The sequence below is a fragment of the Chiloscyllium punctatum genome, chromosome 17 (genome assembly GCF_047496795.1).
Source record: "Chiloscyllium punctatum isolate Juve2018m chromosome 17, sChiPun1.3, whole genome shotgun sequence".
Classification (NCBI taxonomy): Eukaryota; Metazoa; Chordata; class Chondrichthyes; order Orectolobiformes; family Hemiscylliidae; genus Chiloscyllium; species Chiloscyllium punctatum.
The window spans coordinates 69968743-69987316 of NC_092755.1; the positions used below are offsets into that span (position 1 = coordinate 69968743).

General features: G+C 43.2%; 1 long non-coding RNA gene across 1 annotated transcript in view; it reads right to left on the reverse strand.

Moving 5' to 3' along the window:
- Positions 1 to 2513: 2513 nt before the first annotated feature.
- Positions 2514 to 18574, reverse strand: part of LOC140487948 (uncharacterized) — a 31494-nt gene continuing 15433 nt past the window's right edge. The window contains exons 2-3 of the long non-coding RNA XR_011962974.1: positions 13417 to 13512; positions 2514 to 2918 (exon numbers count right to left, since the gene is read on the reverse strand). This is a non-coding gene — a long non-coding RNA (uncharacterized lncRNA). The remainder of the gene's footprint in view (positions 2919 to 13416; positions 13513 to 18574) is intronic.

The window sequence follows — 18574 nt, forward strand, 5'->3', positions numbered from 1 at the left end:
CCCAGGCTCCTGGTCCACATGCAACAACCCAGGCTCCTGGTTTGCGCACAACAACCGCATGTACATAAAGGATGTCGGCAGTCTCTGAGAGGAATCAGTCTGAAAGGTAAGCAGATTGTGAGGATCCTCAGTCGGTACCGCTACATTTTCTAGTGGGGACCAATGTTTCCGGATCCACTTCCCTTGCTTGCCAATATAAGCACACGTGTCGCCACTAATGATAACCTCATAGAGACCATTCCATTTTGGGGCAAAAGCAGGTTTTCTGGCTAGAGTCTTAACCATAACTTTACTACCCGCTGATGGGACCTTGGGACAATCCTCTCATTGCCTTTGTTCATCCTGTCCTTCCTGTTTGTCCCTAACTGATTTGCGCATCTCCTTCAGCTGGGTACTCAGTTTGAGCATATAGCGATGAATTCTGTCACCGAGAGGGCCAACATCAGATGCCCCCATGATGATGGACTCAGGCAGTTGCATTGCCCGGCCTGTCATTAACTCATAAGGGATCAAACCATTCGACCGGCTAGTGGTTGATCTGAGTATAACAGGCAGGACTTCAGTCCAGCATTTGTCAGAGTCCTCCATGTCCTTAGCAAGAGAGGATTTTAGGGTCCTGTTCATACACTCCACAATGCCAGAGCTCTGTGGATAATAGGGTATGTGGAATTTCTGTTTGATGCCCATCAACTGGTATGTGGTTTTCACTACTCTTCCAGTAAAATGGGTCTCCTGGTCAGAATCAATCTGGAATGGCACTCTCCACCTTGGAATCACTTCCTCAGCTAGAATCCACACAACAGTGTTAGCAGAGCAGTTCCGAATGAGGTAGGCCTCCACGCACCTCTTGAATTGGTCAATAATCACAAGGCAATATGTTTTGCCATGGGACTGAGGAAGGTCCAGTATTTGTATATCCTGCCAGGGCCCCCTTGGATGCAATTGGTGCCCCATTTTAATTGTAATGGGCCTGCCTGGGTTGTGCTGGGCACACAGCGGTGACAAAATTGAGCTATATCTCTGCCCATGCCCTTCCACCACTATTCCTTCCTAATGCTGGTCATCATGGCATTGTGGCCCATGTGGTGTAAGTGCATGAGAGTATGTTGGATGCACACAAGGGCCATGACCTTGTCGCTTATTCTCCAGACACTGTTCCCGTCTGGGGTGGCCCCCTCTGCCTTCCACCCAGCACGCTCTATCTCAGGGGTATCATCGTGCATTTGGGTCATACTTAAGGTGGGGCCATCCTCAGCAAAGGTAGCTGATGAGGGATGGATGTTTTCTGTCGCGAGGGCTGACTGAGCAGCTTTGTTAGCAGCCTGGTTTCCCTTAACAGGTGCCACTCGGAATTTGTTTGGCCAGTTCCTTCAACACTGCAGCATCCAATGGGAGCTTGCTGGCTTCCAATAAGGTCTCTATTATCTGCCCATGTTTGACAGGGGTGCCCCACCATGGTGACAAATCACCATCTTTCCCAAACAGCCATGTAATCGTGGACAATCCAAGTTGCATATCTACTTTCAGTGTAAACCTTAACCCTCTTCCCTGTCGCCTCTGTGAAGGGCTGGGATATTGCAGTTCACTCAGGAGAAGAGAGAACGACAGGAGGACTTTATTATGAAGGTGGAAGGGGGTGCGGATGGACTCTCACTGGGGTATACGTGATATACGGTGGTAATGGTCCCCACTGACTATCTTTCAAGAACTGGCTTTTCTTTTCCAATTCTCTTATTGGGGATTCAAGGATTCATTTCTCTTTGATCCATTTCTTTGTGGATTCCAAAGTCTGACCAACGAGGCCGGCCAATTGCTGCACTAGAAAGACTCCAATTTTCTCAGTCCTATCTTTCGATGTTGATCTCGGGCTTGGGACGGATCCCAACCACCCTTTCTCATCTGTTTTATGAGTGAGTGTCTGTCATATGCTGGTTAATGAGAGACCCTGGAGGGTCCCATTGATCTTCCTGTCCTGCCAAAATGAAAATAGGTTTATATGCACAGATCCATGGTTTGTTGACTGCGTTTACCCACTGGCCATGACCATTATGTGTTTTCCCACCCGGGACCATTCCTATCAGAGTCCAGCAATACCTATTCTAGGAAGTGATCAGTTCCCTGTATTCCGCTTGTTCAAATCTCTGTCTCAAGTGGACATAACAATCTCACTCAGCATCTGAATATCATGTCTTTAGGTATTCTTTATCCAGTCTCCACTCCCACTTTAGAGTCCTGAGCTTTGTGTGGGGGGTGAGGGGGCACCCCTTTTAACAACCGGTTCAGGCTGGGTGCCAGAGATAAATACCTCCTTGTCCGATTGCACTTAAATCAGACGCCACACATCAGACGCTCTTTCATTCACTCTTATCGGATCAACAGTTACTGTAGTTTGATCTGCTTCTGTTCAGTGTCCTATCCTGACTCCCGGGAGGTGGCCACTCTACCCGGTGCCGTGGACAATAACCAGCCAACGACGCCAACTTGTTGGAGAGAAGAATTACTCAAGAATCAGATTTAGCAGCAAGTCAAAGCATAGTTTATTAAACAAAAGCTTTTGGGAGCTGAGAGGTCACCCTCAACATGGGTTTTGACCAAGCATTCTCCCCGATTACAGAGATCAACAACCCTTTATACCCTTAGCCACAGCAAAGCACACAGTATTAGTTACAGAAATAGTCCTTCAGACAGAATGTCCCATGACTATCGTCCGAGCAGGTTCAGAGTACTGAGACTACAGCCACTAGTAATTTTGAGTTTGTGATTTTACTTGGTAATGGTCATCCTTTTGTTTATCCAGCTCGATCCTGCAGCAGTCAGTGCTTTGGCAGTCATTTAGCACAAATTACACAAAATTTTGTCAGCGATCCCAGCATGCTCTACTTCAACCAGTTTCGTTTGGGCTAAATCTGGTCCTGTTTCTATATTTTGAAAAGAAAAGTAAAATAAAATCTTAAATTTTACATTGTTTACGTCTGCAACTACAATTAAAACGTGAAGGGTTGCTACTTCCACAAATGCAGTTGTTAACTTCCCAGTAACAGGGAATGTGATAAGCTGTGAGCAACATATCACATTGTTAAAAGGCCACTTAGACTGAAATGGACAGGACTCCCCTGTCTGTGGCCAGATCTGCTGATGCCTCAGCTAAAAATGTCATCGTACAGACCTGTAAATAGGAATGATTACTCTGTTTTCGGTATGCAAACAAATGGAATGTTTACATGTGTGTGGCATGTCCAGTTGTACAGATCATCAAAGTATTTTATGAATAAAGTATATTTTTGAAATAAAAAAAAGTTTGCATAAATTGCAAAAGTAAAGTAAACTGACAAATGATCAATAATGAGTCTGATCATGAGATGTTGCTTTCGTGAACCTAATGACAGAGCAGTGAAACTAGGACAGCAACTTTTAGATCTTTGAATTGAACCTCATCCCCACTGTAATGTGAAATTGCTGCAGCATTTGTGCTTAAGTAACAAAGAGCATCTTTATCCTCACCATTATTTTGACAGCAAATTATAGCCCATTATTATTTTAAGGCTGGTAAAATAACAACCACTGAAACTTCCAAATTGCTCTTGGATTCTGGTCTCTTTTTTTCTCAAGCATATTATAGAAGTTGCAGTTAGGATTTCACAGAACAAGATCATTAAAAAAAAATGAAGCTATTGGAGTATAAATAATGTAAAACTACCTTTTAATGCTTTTCTTCTTCCACGTCTGTTCTTTTAGATCAGTTTGGAACACATTTCAAATTGTCAATTACCACTACCTGTCATATCCACCAGTAGAGATATTATTCACGTTACCACACACTAACTAAGCACCATGAGCTTGTATTAAAAAAACTCAGCATTTTTTTCTTGCAGAGGTAGATTCCATGTTTTTATCACATTAACATTTTTACAAGCACATAAATAATTCAACACCATTGTGCAAGCCACATGAGTAACTGCACTATATCATCTAGAATGCCAACCATAAGATGCTGGGGTTGGTTGAAGGGGAGGTAGAAAGGCAGGGCACCTTGAGTACTTTTGAAACTAAACTTCTGGAGGAGTGGGGTGGGGTCGAGGTGTGTCTGTAAGTGCCCACTGGCTCCAACTTGCCTCCTTATGTGAAAGAGGCAGCTGGATTGATGTGAGGTACCTCACCCCACATTTGTCTTGCCACTGGTTCTGAGCACTGGTGGCTAGATGAATGGAATGGAGGTGGGTGAGCACATCTGGCAGTCATTCAGTGTTCTTCTGGACCTGGGTCCCCAAGATGGCTCCCAACCATTCCATGGAGGAAGCCAAGTTCTTCAATATTCACTTCATCTTCTGAAGGAGAGTGGGGGCACACGATCATGAAGTCTCCACCAACCCCCCCCCCCCCCCCCCCCCCCAACTGCCCCCAGTCGATCCCTGCCACCTCTCTCAGCAGATTGATCATGTCTTTTGTTTTAGTGGGGGCTCAGCTGAATCATACGAGGCACATGAGCAACCCCTTGTGGGAACTTCCTGGGGTCGTAGATTCTGGTGCTTGATCTCTTTCTTCCTCCAGGAAAGATATATGCAGATGTGCTCTGTCTTCTCTCTTAGAGAATGCTAATGAAACACCAGGATTGGGATTTTCCATATCTCTTTGTCATTCAACAACATTATCCAGGACAAAACCACTCAACTGCCACAATTCAAACATCTCCTCCCTCCACCAATGCACAGGAAACAGCAGTGTATACCATCTACAAGATGGACTGCAGCAATGTATCTCTTTTGACAGGACCATCTCTACCATTCAGTCGGACAAGAGTAGCATGGGACCGTCACCAACAGCTAACAATCTCCTGTTAGCTGACTGCCCGGGCCCACTTGCTGGTCTGCTAACATTTCCCAATCCTTTTTGGGCACACAGCAGGTGGGTAGGGCATGTACATTAGCTATCCAAAGTGAGGTCTAGCTGGGAGTTAAACTATTGGAATTCCCCAACTATACTGTCGAAACGATCAAGACGTATTTGCTTTGAAAAATGTTCTTTCACCACATAAAATTAGTTCTCTCTTTTTTTAATAGGTTTGTTCTCCTTCCTGTTTCCTTCACATTGTTTGTCCGACATTTCGTTATGTGGCCCACTGCCAAAGTTTGTGAAGTGAATGATTCTATCTACAGCCAGCGAGATCAGTGGGATATGCTTCCTTCCCCCGAGGTAGAAAACTCACTGTTGAAAGATGCGACATGTTTTAATGCTATCGAGACCAGATATAGGTCAGCAGAAGCAGAGGATGTAATCCTTCAGCACCTTGTTATAAAGTATGCTGCCTACCCACATCATCACTCTGTTGCTGTGATAATGAACAGATAAACTTCTGGCTTAAAAATCGATGGGATATTTACTTATATGAGCCAACGTTGGAATAGACAAAAACTTTCACTGGCGGATAATTATTAAATCTGTAATTACCGGAAATTTGGTTCATTTAAGTTAATTTTTCATTGGATCTGAGCAAAATCAGTTAGAGAAGTTGCTATTTGTGAATATCTTAGCCGGTTTTGGTTTGGCTTAGTTGGCTGGCTTTGCTATGCTGAGTGATACCAACAGCGTGGGTTCAATTTCCACACTGGCTGAGGTTGCCATGAAGGTCTCTCCCTTAGACATGGTGACCTTCAGAATAAACCACCACCAGTTACCTCTCTCATGAGAGAGTAGCCCCATGGTTTAGTAATACTATAAAGGCCAGCATTTATTGCCCAGGGCAGTTAAGAGTCAACCACACTGGGGAGTCATAAGTAGGTAAGGACAGCAGATTTCCTCCTTCTAACCACTTTTGGAAAACTGCGTTCAATTCTGGTCTCTCTGCTGTAGAAGAATGTTGTGAAACTTGAAAGGGTTCAGAAAAGATTTACAAGGATGTTGCTAGGGCTGGAGGGTTTCAGCTATAGGGAGAGGCTGAACAGGCTGGGGTTATTTTACCTGGAGAGTCAGAGGCTGAGGGGTGACCTTATACAAGTTTATAAAATCATGAGGGGCATGGATAGGGTGAATAGCCAAGGTCTTTTCCAAGGCTAGGGGAGTCCAGAACTAGAAGGCATAGGTTAAAGGTGAGAGGGGAAAGATTTAAAAGGGACCTAAGGGGCAACATCTTTACACAGAAAGTGGCACAAGTATAGAATGTGCTGAAAGAGGAAGTGGAGGCTGTTACAATTACAACATTAACAAGGCATATGGAGGGGTATATGAATAGAGTCATAGAGTTGTACAGCATGGAAACAGACCCTTCGGTCCAACCCATCCATGCTGACCAGATATCCCAACCCAATCTAGTTCCACCTACCAGCACCCGGCCCATATCCCTCCAAACCCTTCCTATTCATATACCCATCCAAATGCCTCTTAAATGTTGCAATCGTACCAGCCTCCACCGCTTCCTCTGCCAGCTCATTCCATACACGAACCACCCTCTGTGTGAAAAAGTTGCCCCGTAGGTCTCCTATATTGTTGCCCTCTCACCCATAGGACGGGTTTAGAGGGATATGGACCAGGTGCTGGCAAATGAGGCTAGATTAATTAAGGATACCTGGTCAGCATGTATGAGTTGCACCAAAGGACCTGTTTTCATGCTGTACATCTCTATGACTCTATGACTCTTGCAACAATCCTACAAGGTTCTGTTGCCCTTGGTTTGTTTCAAGAGGGGCTATAAAGTCACTGGTGCCGAAATGGCTAACATAACTGCTTAAGTCGACAATCAGAGGAGACCTTTAGGTTTTTTACTTAACACAGTTGTACAGTGAAAGGGGAGTGGTCAATTTTCCCCATTCATGTTTTTTCTAGTCTGGTTTAGTTTCAGCAGGCAGTCAGAAACTGCTGGGGACCGAGAGCAGCGGCTACATTGAAAAGAGGTCCCATGCTTCAACAGGGGTCTAACCTGGACTTTCTGTCTGTAAGAACCTATGTTTGAATTTATCATTTGCCAAGGGATGTGTTTCTGGGATATTGCGAGAATTGGAACAGCTTTGTTAATTTGCGATCGAGTCTGTTGGGTTATCAAAAAAGTTGTTATTCTAAATTCTGTTTTATTTTGTTCGTGTTTCATCTAGAGTGTTTAACTAAATCTGTTTTGCTTAAAGCTGAATGGTTTGACCAGCTGTATCACTCCTGGAATATCCACTGTACACTTGTCTTAAAAACTGATAAAAGGTAAGGTCTGGGCTATCTGCCTAAAATGTTTTGATAGGGTCTGGCCTGGTCCATAACACTCGAAAGGCCTTTTTTTAAATAATTGATTGCATGGCCACTATGAGGGTAACATTTTATTCCAGAATTCAAGTGCATTTCCAGAACATTAACCTGGAGCTCAGGGTTACTAGTCTAGTGACATTAATAGTATGCCTCTGTCTCTCCTAATTCAACCCGCCACTGATAATGCATTGTCTCTGCATATGCAATTCCAGTTCATCTGTTTACACAACCTATTCTCAATGTTGATGACTGCAATCAGTATAATCCAATGAGTTCATTTCAAAATGTTGAATGTTCAGCTACTAACCTGTTGGTTATTTATTGAAATGAATCCAGTCTTCAGGTTAACCATGGAATTCAAACAATTTAGGCTGAGTTTTCTACCTGGCCAGAACATTAAGTGAGCTACAGGGCAGTAGATTGAATTTTTGGAAAGGAAACATGTACAGAAGGTATAACAGGCTGTGTCGATCTGTTCCTGTCTGTTGCACACCGTGTGGGAAATTGAAAGTTTCACCATGTATCTTTTTAATGCTGGGAAGCGCTGGTGGAGTGGTAACATCACTGAACTTGTAATCCACTACCTCCCAAGTTGATATACTAGGGCCATGAGTTCAAATCCCACCATGGCAGATGATGAAACTTGAGTCAATAAAAATCTGAAATAAATGGTGACTGTTGTAAAAATCCATTTGGTTCACTCATGTCCTATACTGTCCTTACCTCCTGGTCTGGTGTATATGTGACTCTATACCCACAGCAACGTGATTGCTTCTTAACTGCGCTCTGGGCAATAAATACTGACCTAGCTAGCAACACATACACCCGATGAACTGTTTTTTAAAAATTCTAGTAAAAAAAAAGAAGCTTGTACTTACATGGTAGCTTTCATGCATAGGGAAAGGAACAGAGTTATGTCAAAGCATGGAATTAAGGAAAGGCAAGTTTGGGGGAATATACAAAAAGCCACATGGAAATGTGACACTTCTGGTTAAGCTTTGTAGCAGCGTAAATGCTTGTTTGATCAGAGTCGCAGCATGTGTTGGTGAGGGTGACTCTCCCTATATAAGCTGGAGTAAAAATAAACTGCTTACATCAACATCCAACTCATGAGGTGATCATTTAAAGGGAAACTTGGTGGGTCAGTTCTCCTAATATTTGTTGATAAGACTAAGGTACATTACATCGGAACCACAACAGTGAGGAGACCAATAGAAGGGGTAATATTTGTTGATAAGACTAAGGTACATTACATCGGAACCACAACAGTGAGGAGACCAATAGAAGGGGTAATATTTGTTGATAAGACTAAGGTACATTACATCGGAACCACAACAGTGAGGAGACCAATAGAAGGGGTAAGTGCATTTTATTTTAATCATTCATACTTAGGAAAGGTCTCCTCATTGTCATGGGACCTGAAGTTTAACTGGGCATCAACAAATAGACACCTGGAGTTTTGGGTATGGAGTTATCATAAATGGCCAGGGTAAGGAGCTGTGGCTCAGTCAAATGGTGGGCATGGAGCATTCATAGAAATGTGGGTGATACGCACAATTGCCCATGAGTTGGTAAGGCCAATGCAAGAAGGTCAGAACTTTACAGCAGACAAAATAGACACTCATAGAGAGACGCTGGGCTGTGCATAAGTAACCCTCACCTAAATTTCAACAAATGAAAGTCACCATAGCCATACTCTCATGAGAGAGAGAGAGAGAGACAGACAGACACACAACTAGTGGTAAGTTCAGCCTGAGGGCCACGTTCACTGAGAGGTGAGGTTGAGAAACTAGAAGGTAATTCAGCTAGTAGAGGAATTAAACCCGCATTTTTGGTATGCATCACTCTGTATCTCAAGCCAGTCATCCGGCCGATTAAGCTAAGCAACCTCTGGGTTGGCTGGATGGTTGGTTTGCAATACAGAGTGATGCCAACAGTGCAGGTTCAAGTCCCACACTGACTGAGGTCACTATGAGTATCCTGCCTCCTCAACACCCAATCTCCCTACACCACCTTCCCTCGCCTGAAAAGTGGTCACTCTCAGGTAAAACTCATCCCCAGTCATCTCTCTCTCTCTCTCTTCTGAGAGAGCAGCCCTATGGTCCTCAGGAATTATGGTAGCTTCACTTGATTTTTCTCTGTAGATTAATATAAGAAACTCATTGGGAAAAAAGAAAAGAATGGGTGGAATCCTAAAAGCATGGCAGGTACCCAAGGATGTGGTGGAAACAATAAGAGACTGGAAAAATAAAACAATCATAATCACGATTAACTTGCATCTAGGTTGACTCTCCAGATCCGGGATGGAATATGAACTGATGGGGAAGAAAGCAGAGGATATCCAAGAGATCTCGGAATCCTCTGAAAGTCTCTCTCTGGGCTAGGGGCAGGGCATGGAAAAGACTACAACCAGAAAAGCTAGAATGGTGCCTGTACTTGTCATAGGAGTAGGACTGGGAGAACCATGGGATGTGGACACTGATGTTCCAACAGGTTCCTAAGGTCTGGTTATGAAGTTGGTGATGTTTGATGGACCAGAGCATCAGACAGGGAAACAATGCCCCATTAAACCAGAGGGAAGAGTATAACAGATGAAAGAGAGGGGTAATCCAGCCTCCTGCCTTTACAACTAACTCTCATCTGACCAGTGAAACTCATTTTCAATGTACATTAGTGTAATGTGGTACACTTTGGATGAACAAAGAAGGAGAACACATAATTTTTGAAAAATTAGAGGTCCAATGATATGAAAGAACAAAAGGATCTTTGTGGTGGAAATGGTGGAAATCCCAATGGGTGTGGCAGCATCCATAGACAGGAAACAAGCTAAAATTTTGAATCTAAATGACTTCATCAGAGCTCCTACAAAGGGATCCAGGGTGTAGATTTTAAAAAATAACCATTTTCCTCACCTCAGGAAGTGTGGTAGCACTTTCCAGGCTTTGAGGTCTCTTTTGATGTGTAGTCATCTTTTGGAAAACAGGAAATGAGGTAGCTGATAAGCACACAGAAATGCCCCACAAAAAGCATTGAAATGACCTGTTTTGGCACCTAAACATCAGACCATCAGATGTGCATAATTGTATTAACTAAAGGAAGAAGATAAATTACCAATAAATATTAGTTAAATGCAGCTGCTTTTTGCAACAACATGGCTGAATGTGAAACCTGCTCTTTGTGTCTGTTCAAATAGATGCTAAGCAACCGCAGCACTGTTCAGGCATTGAGAATACATTATTGGCCAATGCGTCATTAGTAATTTTCTGGATCTTAATGAGTTTAGCACAGGATGGGTATTCATTCTGTAATTAGTGAAGAATAAGCCTTTGGGAAAATACCAGGACTGTTTTATAATCTATTACTGTTCACTCATCTCTCATTAATCTCTGATTGATAACTTTCCTACATGTCTGCATTCTTCATGTTCGAGACAGATTTTCTGATGTTCAGAGATTTCGTAATTAAAGGCGAATAGGGCTGTGAAGGATGACACCACCACACGCTTGTCGTAGTACATCACTGCTGGTACTGATGAGGGGAAATTGGCTGAACTGTAACTTATTTCCATGAGATTTCTCCCAATCTCCCACCATAACTTTAACAGAGACCCCTATGAAACAGGTTAAAATGCCATTTCCGTCAGTTCTCTGTAATTTACGTCAATTTGTTGTTGAAATTGCTGCAGGAGGTCCAGAGAAATTCCATAGGAATCAATGGCATAGATTATATTGAAAGTGGGAACAAGTATAGCCCACTCACAATTGATTAGTACCTCACTGAAAATCACAGCCCGACTATCATATGGAAATAAATAACAGAGGGTCAATTGTACTTATTAGAAGCTCAATTTGACCCACCTCATCCCAGATCCAAACCTCCAATTCGGCACCGCCCTCTTGAACTGCCTTACCTGTCCATTTTCCTTCCCACCTATCCATTCCACCCTCCACTCTAACCTACAACCTTCACCTTCACCTGCATCTAACTATCACCTTCCCAGCTACCTTCTCCCAACCCACCCCACCCTCCTATTTATCTCTCAGCCACCTTCCCTACCCCACATTCCTGGTGAAGGGCTTATGCCTGAAATGTCGACTCTCCTGCTCCTCGGATGCTGCCTGATCTGCTGTGTTTTTCCAGCACTTCACGTTTCAGCTCTGATCTCCAGCGTCTGCAGTCCTGGTCTCTGATACTATGCTGCTCATTTCATTATGTAATTACCACAGTTGGCTAGGTATGAATAGGCAGTATTTCCTTTTAAAGGGGCTTGAGGAAAGCAATGAAGTATTAATTTCCACCTCAGGAGCATCTATCCTTCAGGTTTGGTACACCCTTCCGACCAACTTGCCCTTCAAATCCAAGCCCCACTACCTTGCTCCACTCCCACCCTCCCAGCTGAACCACACCACCTCCGCCAGTACCCAGTATGTATCCTGTTACAGGAAATGGGGAGTTGATATCCGAGTGGTATTATTGCTGGACTGTTAATCCAAAGGCCGTCTTAATGTTCTGGGGACCTGAGTTCAAATCCTGTTGTGGCAGATGGGTGAAGTTTGAATTCAATAAAACCCTGAAGTTAAGAGTCTAATGATGACTGTCAGTCTATTGTCAATTGTTGGAAAAACCCATTCTGGTTCACTAATGCCTTTCAGAGAAGGAAATTGCCATTCTTACCTGGTCAGGCCTATATATGACTCCAAGACTCTCACCACCACTGAGTTGTAGGTGCTGCTGGGACTACAGGAGCTGCTAACATATACCCCTATGTTATATAGCAGCATCTGAGGGAGGGACCCTTTCTCAAAACCCTGCCCTTGTTTATGCCACCACCAATGTATTATTACTCTGGGGTGGATTTCTTCTCAGTGGAAATGGATTGACAGCAGTTTAAGATCCATCATCTTGAGGGCACACGTACCTGTTCTCGCAGCACTTCGAACTCTGAACCATTCTTCCACGTTAAGTTCCCAATGTCTCCACATCCAAGGATGTCTTCATGTGGAGATTGTGTGAGTTGAAGTTAGCTACAATGGCTGACATGCTGCTGCTGTGCTAGCAGTGGCCATTTCTGTGGCTTCAGTTGCTTGGAGGGCACTTCACAATGACCAAACGGGCCTAAGGTGAGTGGTAAAAAGTGAGGACTGCAGATGCTGGAGATCAGAGCTGAAAATGTGTTGCTGGAAAAGCGCAGCAGGTCAGGCAGCATCCAAGGAGCAGGAGAATCGAGGTATTGGGCATAAGCCCTTCTTCAGGAATGGTGAGTGGTGTTGAGGTTCACAGGCAGGCAAGCCCCAGTCATCCTGGTAGGGTCACATTGTCCATGCAAAGGTGTTGCGACAGGATGGCCTTTGCCACTGGGTAGTGTCCCTGTGACCCTGAACCCAATGATGATAAAATGACAGAATCAGGCATACCCCCAATGCTTTCCTGTGCCATTTCACCTGCCTTCCCACCAGTGAGTCTATTGACAAAGGTCTGATATAATTCTGCCCTATAATATACAAAGTGCTTGCATCCAGCCAACCTTTGGGACTAGGGAAAGCTACGCAGGTGCTGCCTAGCTACACACTGAATTATCATTTCAGATCAAAACAACAGCAGGAAACATTCGATGAATGTCACAAACTGCAGGGCACAGCTACATTGTGCATATGATTCATGGTTAGCACCTGGAAATCATTCCTGTAGCCCAGTAATTCTGGGAGGGTTTACTACTGGACCCTAGCTCATTATCCATTTGAAATCCCAGGGACAAGGTTTAAAAGAAATACCATGGGATGCAAACGGCTCCCAGCACACTGATGTCATCAGCTGTAAAGTTGGCAAACCACAAGGGCTAATTTTAATTTCTGGCAAGAATGTAGGTAATTCCACATGGAATTGTCATTAGAGGCAACATGGTGAGAGCCAACTTTCAAACACAATTAGTATGTATTCTGGACCGTATATGCAGATATAATACAGATTTACAATTGAAGATGGATGATGGAACACAGTTCACTTACAACATTGAGCTAGATTTTAGACTTGCAGCATGTGTATAACATTGATGCTGGGGATCTGACCTGCTTCCATTGTATCCCAACTAATAACATTCCGTGCAAAAAAGAATATAATACAGGACAACAGGCACAAATGAAAGCCTCAGCGACTGGGGAAAAAAAGATAATTAACCAGAATAACTCAACTGACCTTTAACACATGGCTGTGGATCCATATGAGCCTCTTTAACTTCTCATTTGTGGCTCCCAAGCTTTTCCAGTCGGATTATATTAACATAAGAAAAGCCTAAAAAAAATAAGAGCCATATTTTAGTTGTAGAGATAAAAGGCTAATCATTATGCTGCACTTCACAGTTTCAAATGATTATTTTAACAAAAACATCACCATGCTCTAAATAAACCTGTTTGAGCAGTACAGCTACACCATGGTGATAGATAATGCCTTTGGTTCAAGGTACAGGCTTTATGGTTGCAACCATCATTGTTTCTTATGCAACTATGTTGTTAAATTATCCTAAATATGTTATTAGAATCTTTGTTTTAAAACTATGAGAATTAATAGGCAAAAGCTTGTCTTAATTAGCACTACTGTCTCACAGCACCAGGGACTGAGTTCGATTCCCACCTGAGGCAACTGACTGTGTGAGTTTGTACATTCTCCCCGTGTCTGCGTGGGTTTCCTCCAGGTGCTCCCGTTTCCTCCCACAGTCCAAAAATGTGCAGGTCAGGTGAATTAGCCATGCTAAATTGCCCATTGTGGTGGGTGCATTAGTCAGGGGTAAATATAGGGTAGGGAATAAGTCTGGGTGGGTTACTCTTCAGAGGGTCGGTGTGGACTTGTTGGGCTGAAAGGCCTGTTTCTATACTCTAGGGAATCTAGTCTAATCTTAAAATTGACTTTAAAAATAATATTGAGAGAATTATCATAAATAAAATGACAAGCATATGATTCAGACATTTGATTTTGCTATTATCTATTGATTCAAAAATGTAATACATGTATTTTATTTATGCTAAATGCAAATTGCTCATTCCATCAATTAACATGTCAAATTTTCAAGAATGGAAAATATTTTGTTTTAGGTAAAACTCTCAAAGTAGTCACTTCAGATGGAAAAGGCTGCTGACCCGTGGTCTGAAACACTTAACTGTTTACGTGAGTTCTCATCTACACCTAGTGAACATAGACAATGGGTTTCATGGACTTGAAATTGAAGAGACTCCCCACTGCTAAAGTTCAGAAAGGAAGTCCTACCAACAATATCAACCTGATTGGAAATTAGAACTAACATAAAAATGGATCCAAGTCTAACTTATTTTTATCCATCACATCTGCAGGTGCAAAGGAGGTAAGTATCAATACATAGATGTTAAATGCACCCAAACCTTTTTGCCACTCAAAAGTTTTCATGGAATCAGGCAATTTACTTAAAAAGAAGTCTTTTTTTTATTAAACAAGCTAGATGATCAAAAATACCTGAAATCGATTGAAATGGCTTGAAATCTACCGTTCATACCTTCTGTGTTATTATTATTCAGCTAGCCTCCAGTTGAGATAGAAATTCTTTGATGTATTATGTTAAAAACATGCTTTGAAATTGAAGAAATGCTGCTGACTTCTCCAACATACTCAGTATCAGCCCTGTTGAACTTTTTCATGATGAAATTGCAGCTTCAAAAACCTCTACACTCCCCCTTCAAAAGATCCAGATCAGGAGTCTCTCTGTGGAACATCAGGAGCCCAACGTCCTGGTCAGAAAGACGAAGAAACTCACACATGAAGCCAACAGTTACCAAGCAGTGATTGTCTCTGGGAACCTTGTGGAAATTGCCTAATAATGATCAAACTAGCCATCCATTGGAGTTTAGAAAAATGACAGGCAGTCTTATTGAGATTCTCGAGGGACTTGATAGGATAGCTGATAGGATAGGTTGTCTCCCTTTACTAGAGTGCAAGACCAGGTGGCATAATCTTAGAATAAGAGTTCGTGCACATTTAAAATTGATGAGGAAGAAGTTCTTCTTGAAAGTTAAAGAATCTGTGGATTCCTTCCCATACAGGGCTGTTGAGGCTGAGGTCATTGAGTATATTTAAGGCTGGGATGGACAGATTTTTCCTACAATCAAGGATTATAGGAAAAAGGCAGGAAAGTGGTGGGTGAAGATCATCAGATCAGCCATGATCTTATTGAATGGTGGAACAGACTCGATGGGTCGAATGGCCTACTTCTGCTCCCACGTCCTATGTTTCTCAAAGCTGGAGAGTCAATGTAATTCATTCCACCACTTGAGAAGCACTATTCGGGTGAGTAAAGATGAGTGTCCTGGGATGGAAGCAGCAGGCTTTCCATCTTGTTTGCAAAATATCTGCCCTCATCACCAGGCTGCCATCATTCAGGATATGCCACTCCACAGAGGGTAATGAGAACAGGCTGGGAGGCTTCAAAATCTCCCCAGACAGCTGCTAGCCCAGACCTCCATCCACAAGCAGCTAGCCTTGTCCCTGATACTTCAGAGAACCTGGGCAGCAAGTTGGATAATCCCAAGCACCCTCTTAGTCCTGCAAGGACCTCTCCCTTCCCACTGTCCCCACCATTCTATTTCGACAAAAATGACCCGGAGGGGAAACATGGAGCTGGCAAACCCACATCCCAGCAAACGGGAATTTTCACAGCCACCTGCCACTGTGCTGACCTCTATCAGGGTAAAATCAAACCCTCTTTGTTTTAATAACAGCTTTTATTTCAGCTTTCCTATTATTTCATTTTGTACTGGTTTAAATGTTCTATAAATAAGTTGTTGTGTTGCTGTTTGCTGACTATGGTTTTGTTTCTGTGTAATTAAATATCATTCCCATCAGTATGACTCTTCAATATTAACCTGAATGTCACCACTTTTCTGAGTGAATGGTAGAGCATGGTTAGCAACCCACATCATCCAAGGTTGGTTACTAAATCTAATCGATCATTATTAAATGTGCGGATTAACAACACCACTAAAACCAGACATCAAGTTTTAATCCCTTAATTGGCAGCCTATGCTCATCTATGAATCAGAACATCAGGTCCCAGATCAGAGAAAAGCACAGAATCAAGATTGAGGAATGTTATATCATCGGGATTTGAAGATGCTGGTGTTGGACTGGGGTGTACAAAGTTAAAAATCATAGTCAAACGGGTTTTATTTGGAAGCACTTATTTTCGGAGCACTGCTCTTTCATCAGGTGGTAGTGGAATATAAGATCATAACTGACAGAATTTATGGCAAACGTTTGCAGTGTGATGTAACTGAAATTATGTATTGAAAAAGACCTGGTTTGTTTGTTAAGTCTCTCATCTTTTAGAATGACCATGTTGGTTTCAATTCTTTCATATGTAAATCGCAGAACATTTAAAAGTTACATTCTCAAGTGAACTTTGACAATTGGTGTCATGTCGGTCCTGATAAAGCATTGAAGGTGTGAGGTGCCCTGTGTGAGACTGTCTGTGCCACAATGTTCAGACTGATTCTAATCTAAAAAACAGATTTACAGAATCTTACATGGATTCATGTGCAGTTTTTGAGCAAAATAAAATGTAGTTCTGCACATACAAATTCACCGCACAAACTTATATGCGTATGTGTGCATGTGGGTGGGTGTGGGTGGGGGATGGGGAGACGGGGACTTCGATCATCAACTTATCAGGCCGCACCCTTCAAATGGAAGAGATTAAAGTTCTTAGCAGAGGTCTCAATTTCTGCCCCACCACCAAAATGGACCCCATGGTTATTGCAGCATGAGACTCCTGGAATTCTTTCAAGATGCCAGCAGTGATCCCAATGAGCCTACCAAGGAACTGGAACAGACATTACAGGGATCCGTAGAGGGGGTGACCAAAGAAGGAGTCAATTTGCACCCCACTGGAGGCCCTCTGCCTTGGGCTTGACATGTATGCTCAAGCTGTCAGGAAATATGTAAATGCCAGATTCATCAGCTGCACCCACAAGGTAAAGCAGAACATCACCCGATCACAATGCAACACCATCCATGCTCTCAAAACCAATCACAACATTGTCCTCAAACCAGCAGATAAAGGAAGAGCCATCATCATTCAGAATAGAACAGATTACTGCAAGAACATCCAGGAACGATACAGGCAACTAATTGCCAATCCGACCAAAGACCTCACCCATGAACTAAACACATTGATCAGGACTTTGGATCCAGTTCTTCAGAGTTCCCTATGCCCCTTCATCCCACGTACTTCTCGTGTAGGCGACTTCTACTGCCTTCCGAAGATACACAAAGCCAATACACCAGGAACCAGGATGTCCAATTGTCTCAGGCAATGGGACTCTGTGTGAGAACCTCTCTGGCTATGTCAAAGGCATCTTGAAACCTATTGTACAGGGGATCTCCAGCTTCTGTCACGACACTACAGATTTCTTACAGAAACTCAGCACCCACGGAGCAGTCGAACTGGGAACATTCCTTGTCACAATGGACGTTTCAGCACTCCACACCAGCATCCCCCACAATGATGGCATCGCGGCAACAGCCTCAGTACTCAACACCAACAACTGCCAATCTCTGAGCACTCTCCGACAACTTATCCGCTTTATCCTCGACGGCAACATTTTTACCTTTGACAACCAGTTCTTCATCCAGACACATGGCACAGCCATGGGGACTAAATTTGCACCCCAATATGCCAACATATTCATGCACAGGTTAGAACAAGACTTCTTCTCCATGTAGGACCTCCAACTATCACTATATACCAGGTACATTGATGCCATATTTTCTTCCTCTGGACCCATGGTGAGGAGTCACTGAAACAACTACACAGTGATATCAATGAGTTTCATCCCACCATCAAGCTCACCATAGACTACTCTCTACTGTCTGTCTCATTCTTGAAAAAAGCATCTCCATCAAGAATGGGCATGTCAGCACCTCACTCTACTGCAAACCCACAGATAACTTCATGATGCTACACTTCTCCAGCTTCCACCCGAAATATATTAAAACAGCCATCTCCTACGGACAAGCCCTACACATACATAGGATCTGTTCAGATGAGGAGGAATGTGACGGGCACCTGGAAGTACTCATAAGAATGGGGTATGATGCTTAACTCATCGACCGCCAGTTCCGACGAGCCACAGCAAGGAACCGTAATGACCTCCTCAGGAGACAGACACGTGCTGCAACTGACAGGGTACCCTTCGTCGTTCAGTACTTCCCAGGAGCTGAAAACCTACGCCATGTTCTTTGCAGCCTGCAACACATTATCAATGAGGATGAGCACCTCACCAAGACCTTCCCCACACCTCCACTGCTAACCTTTAAACAACCGCCAAACCTC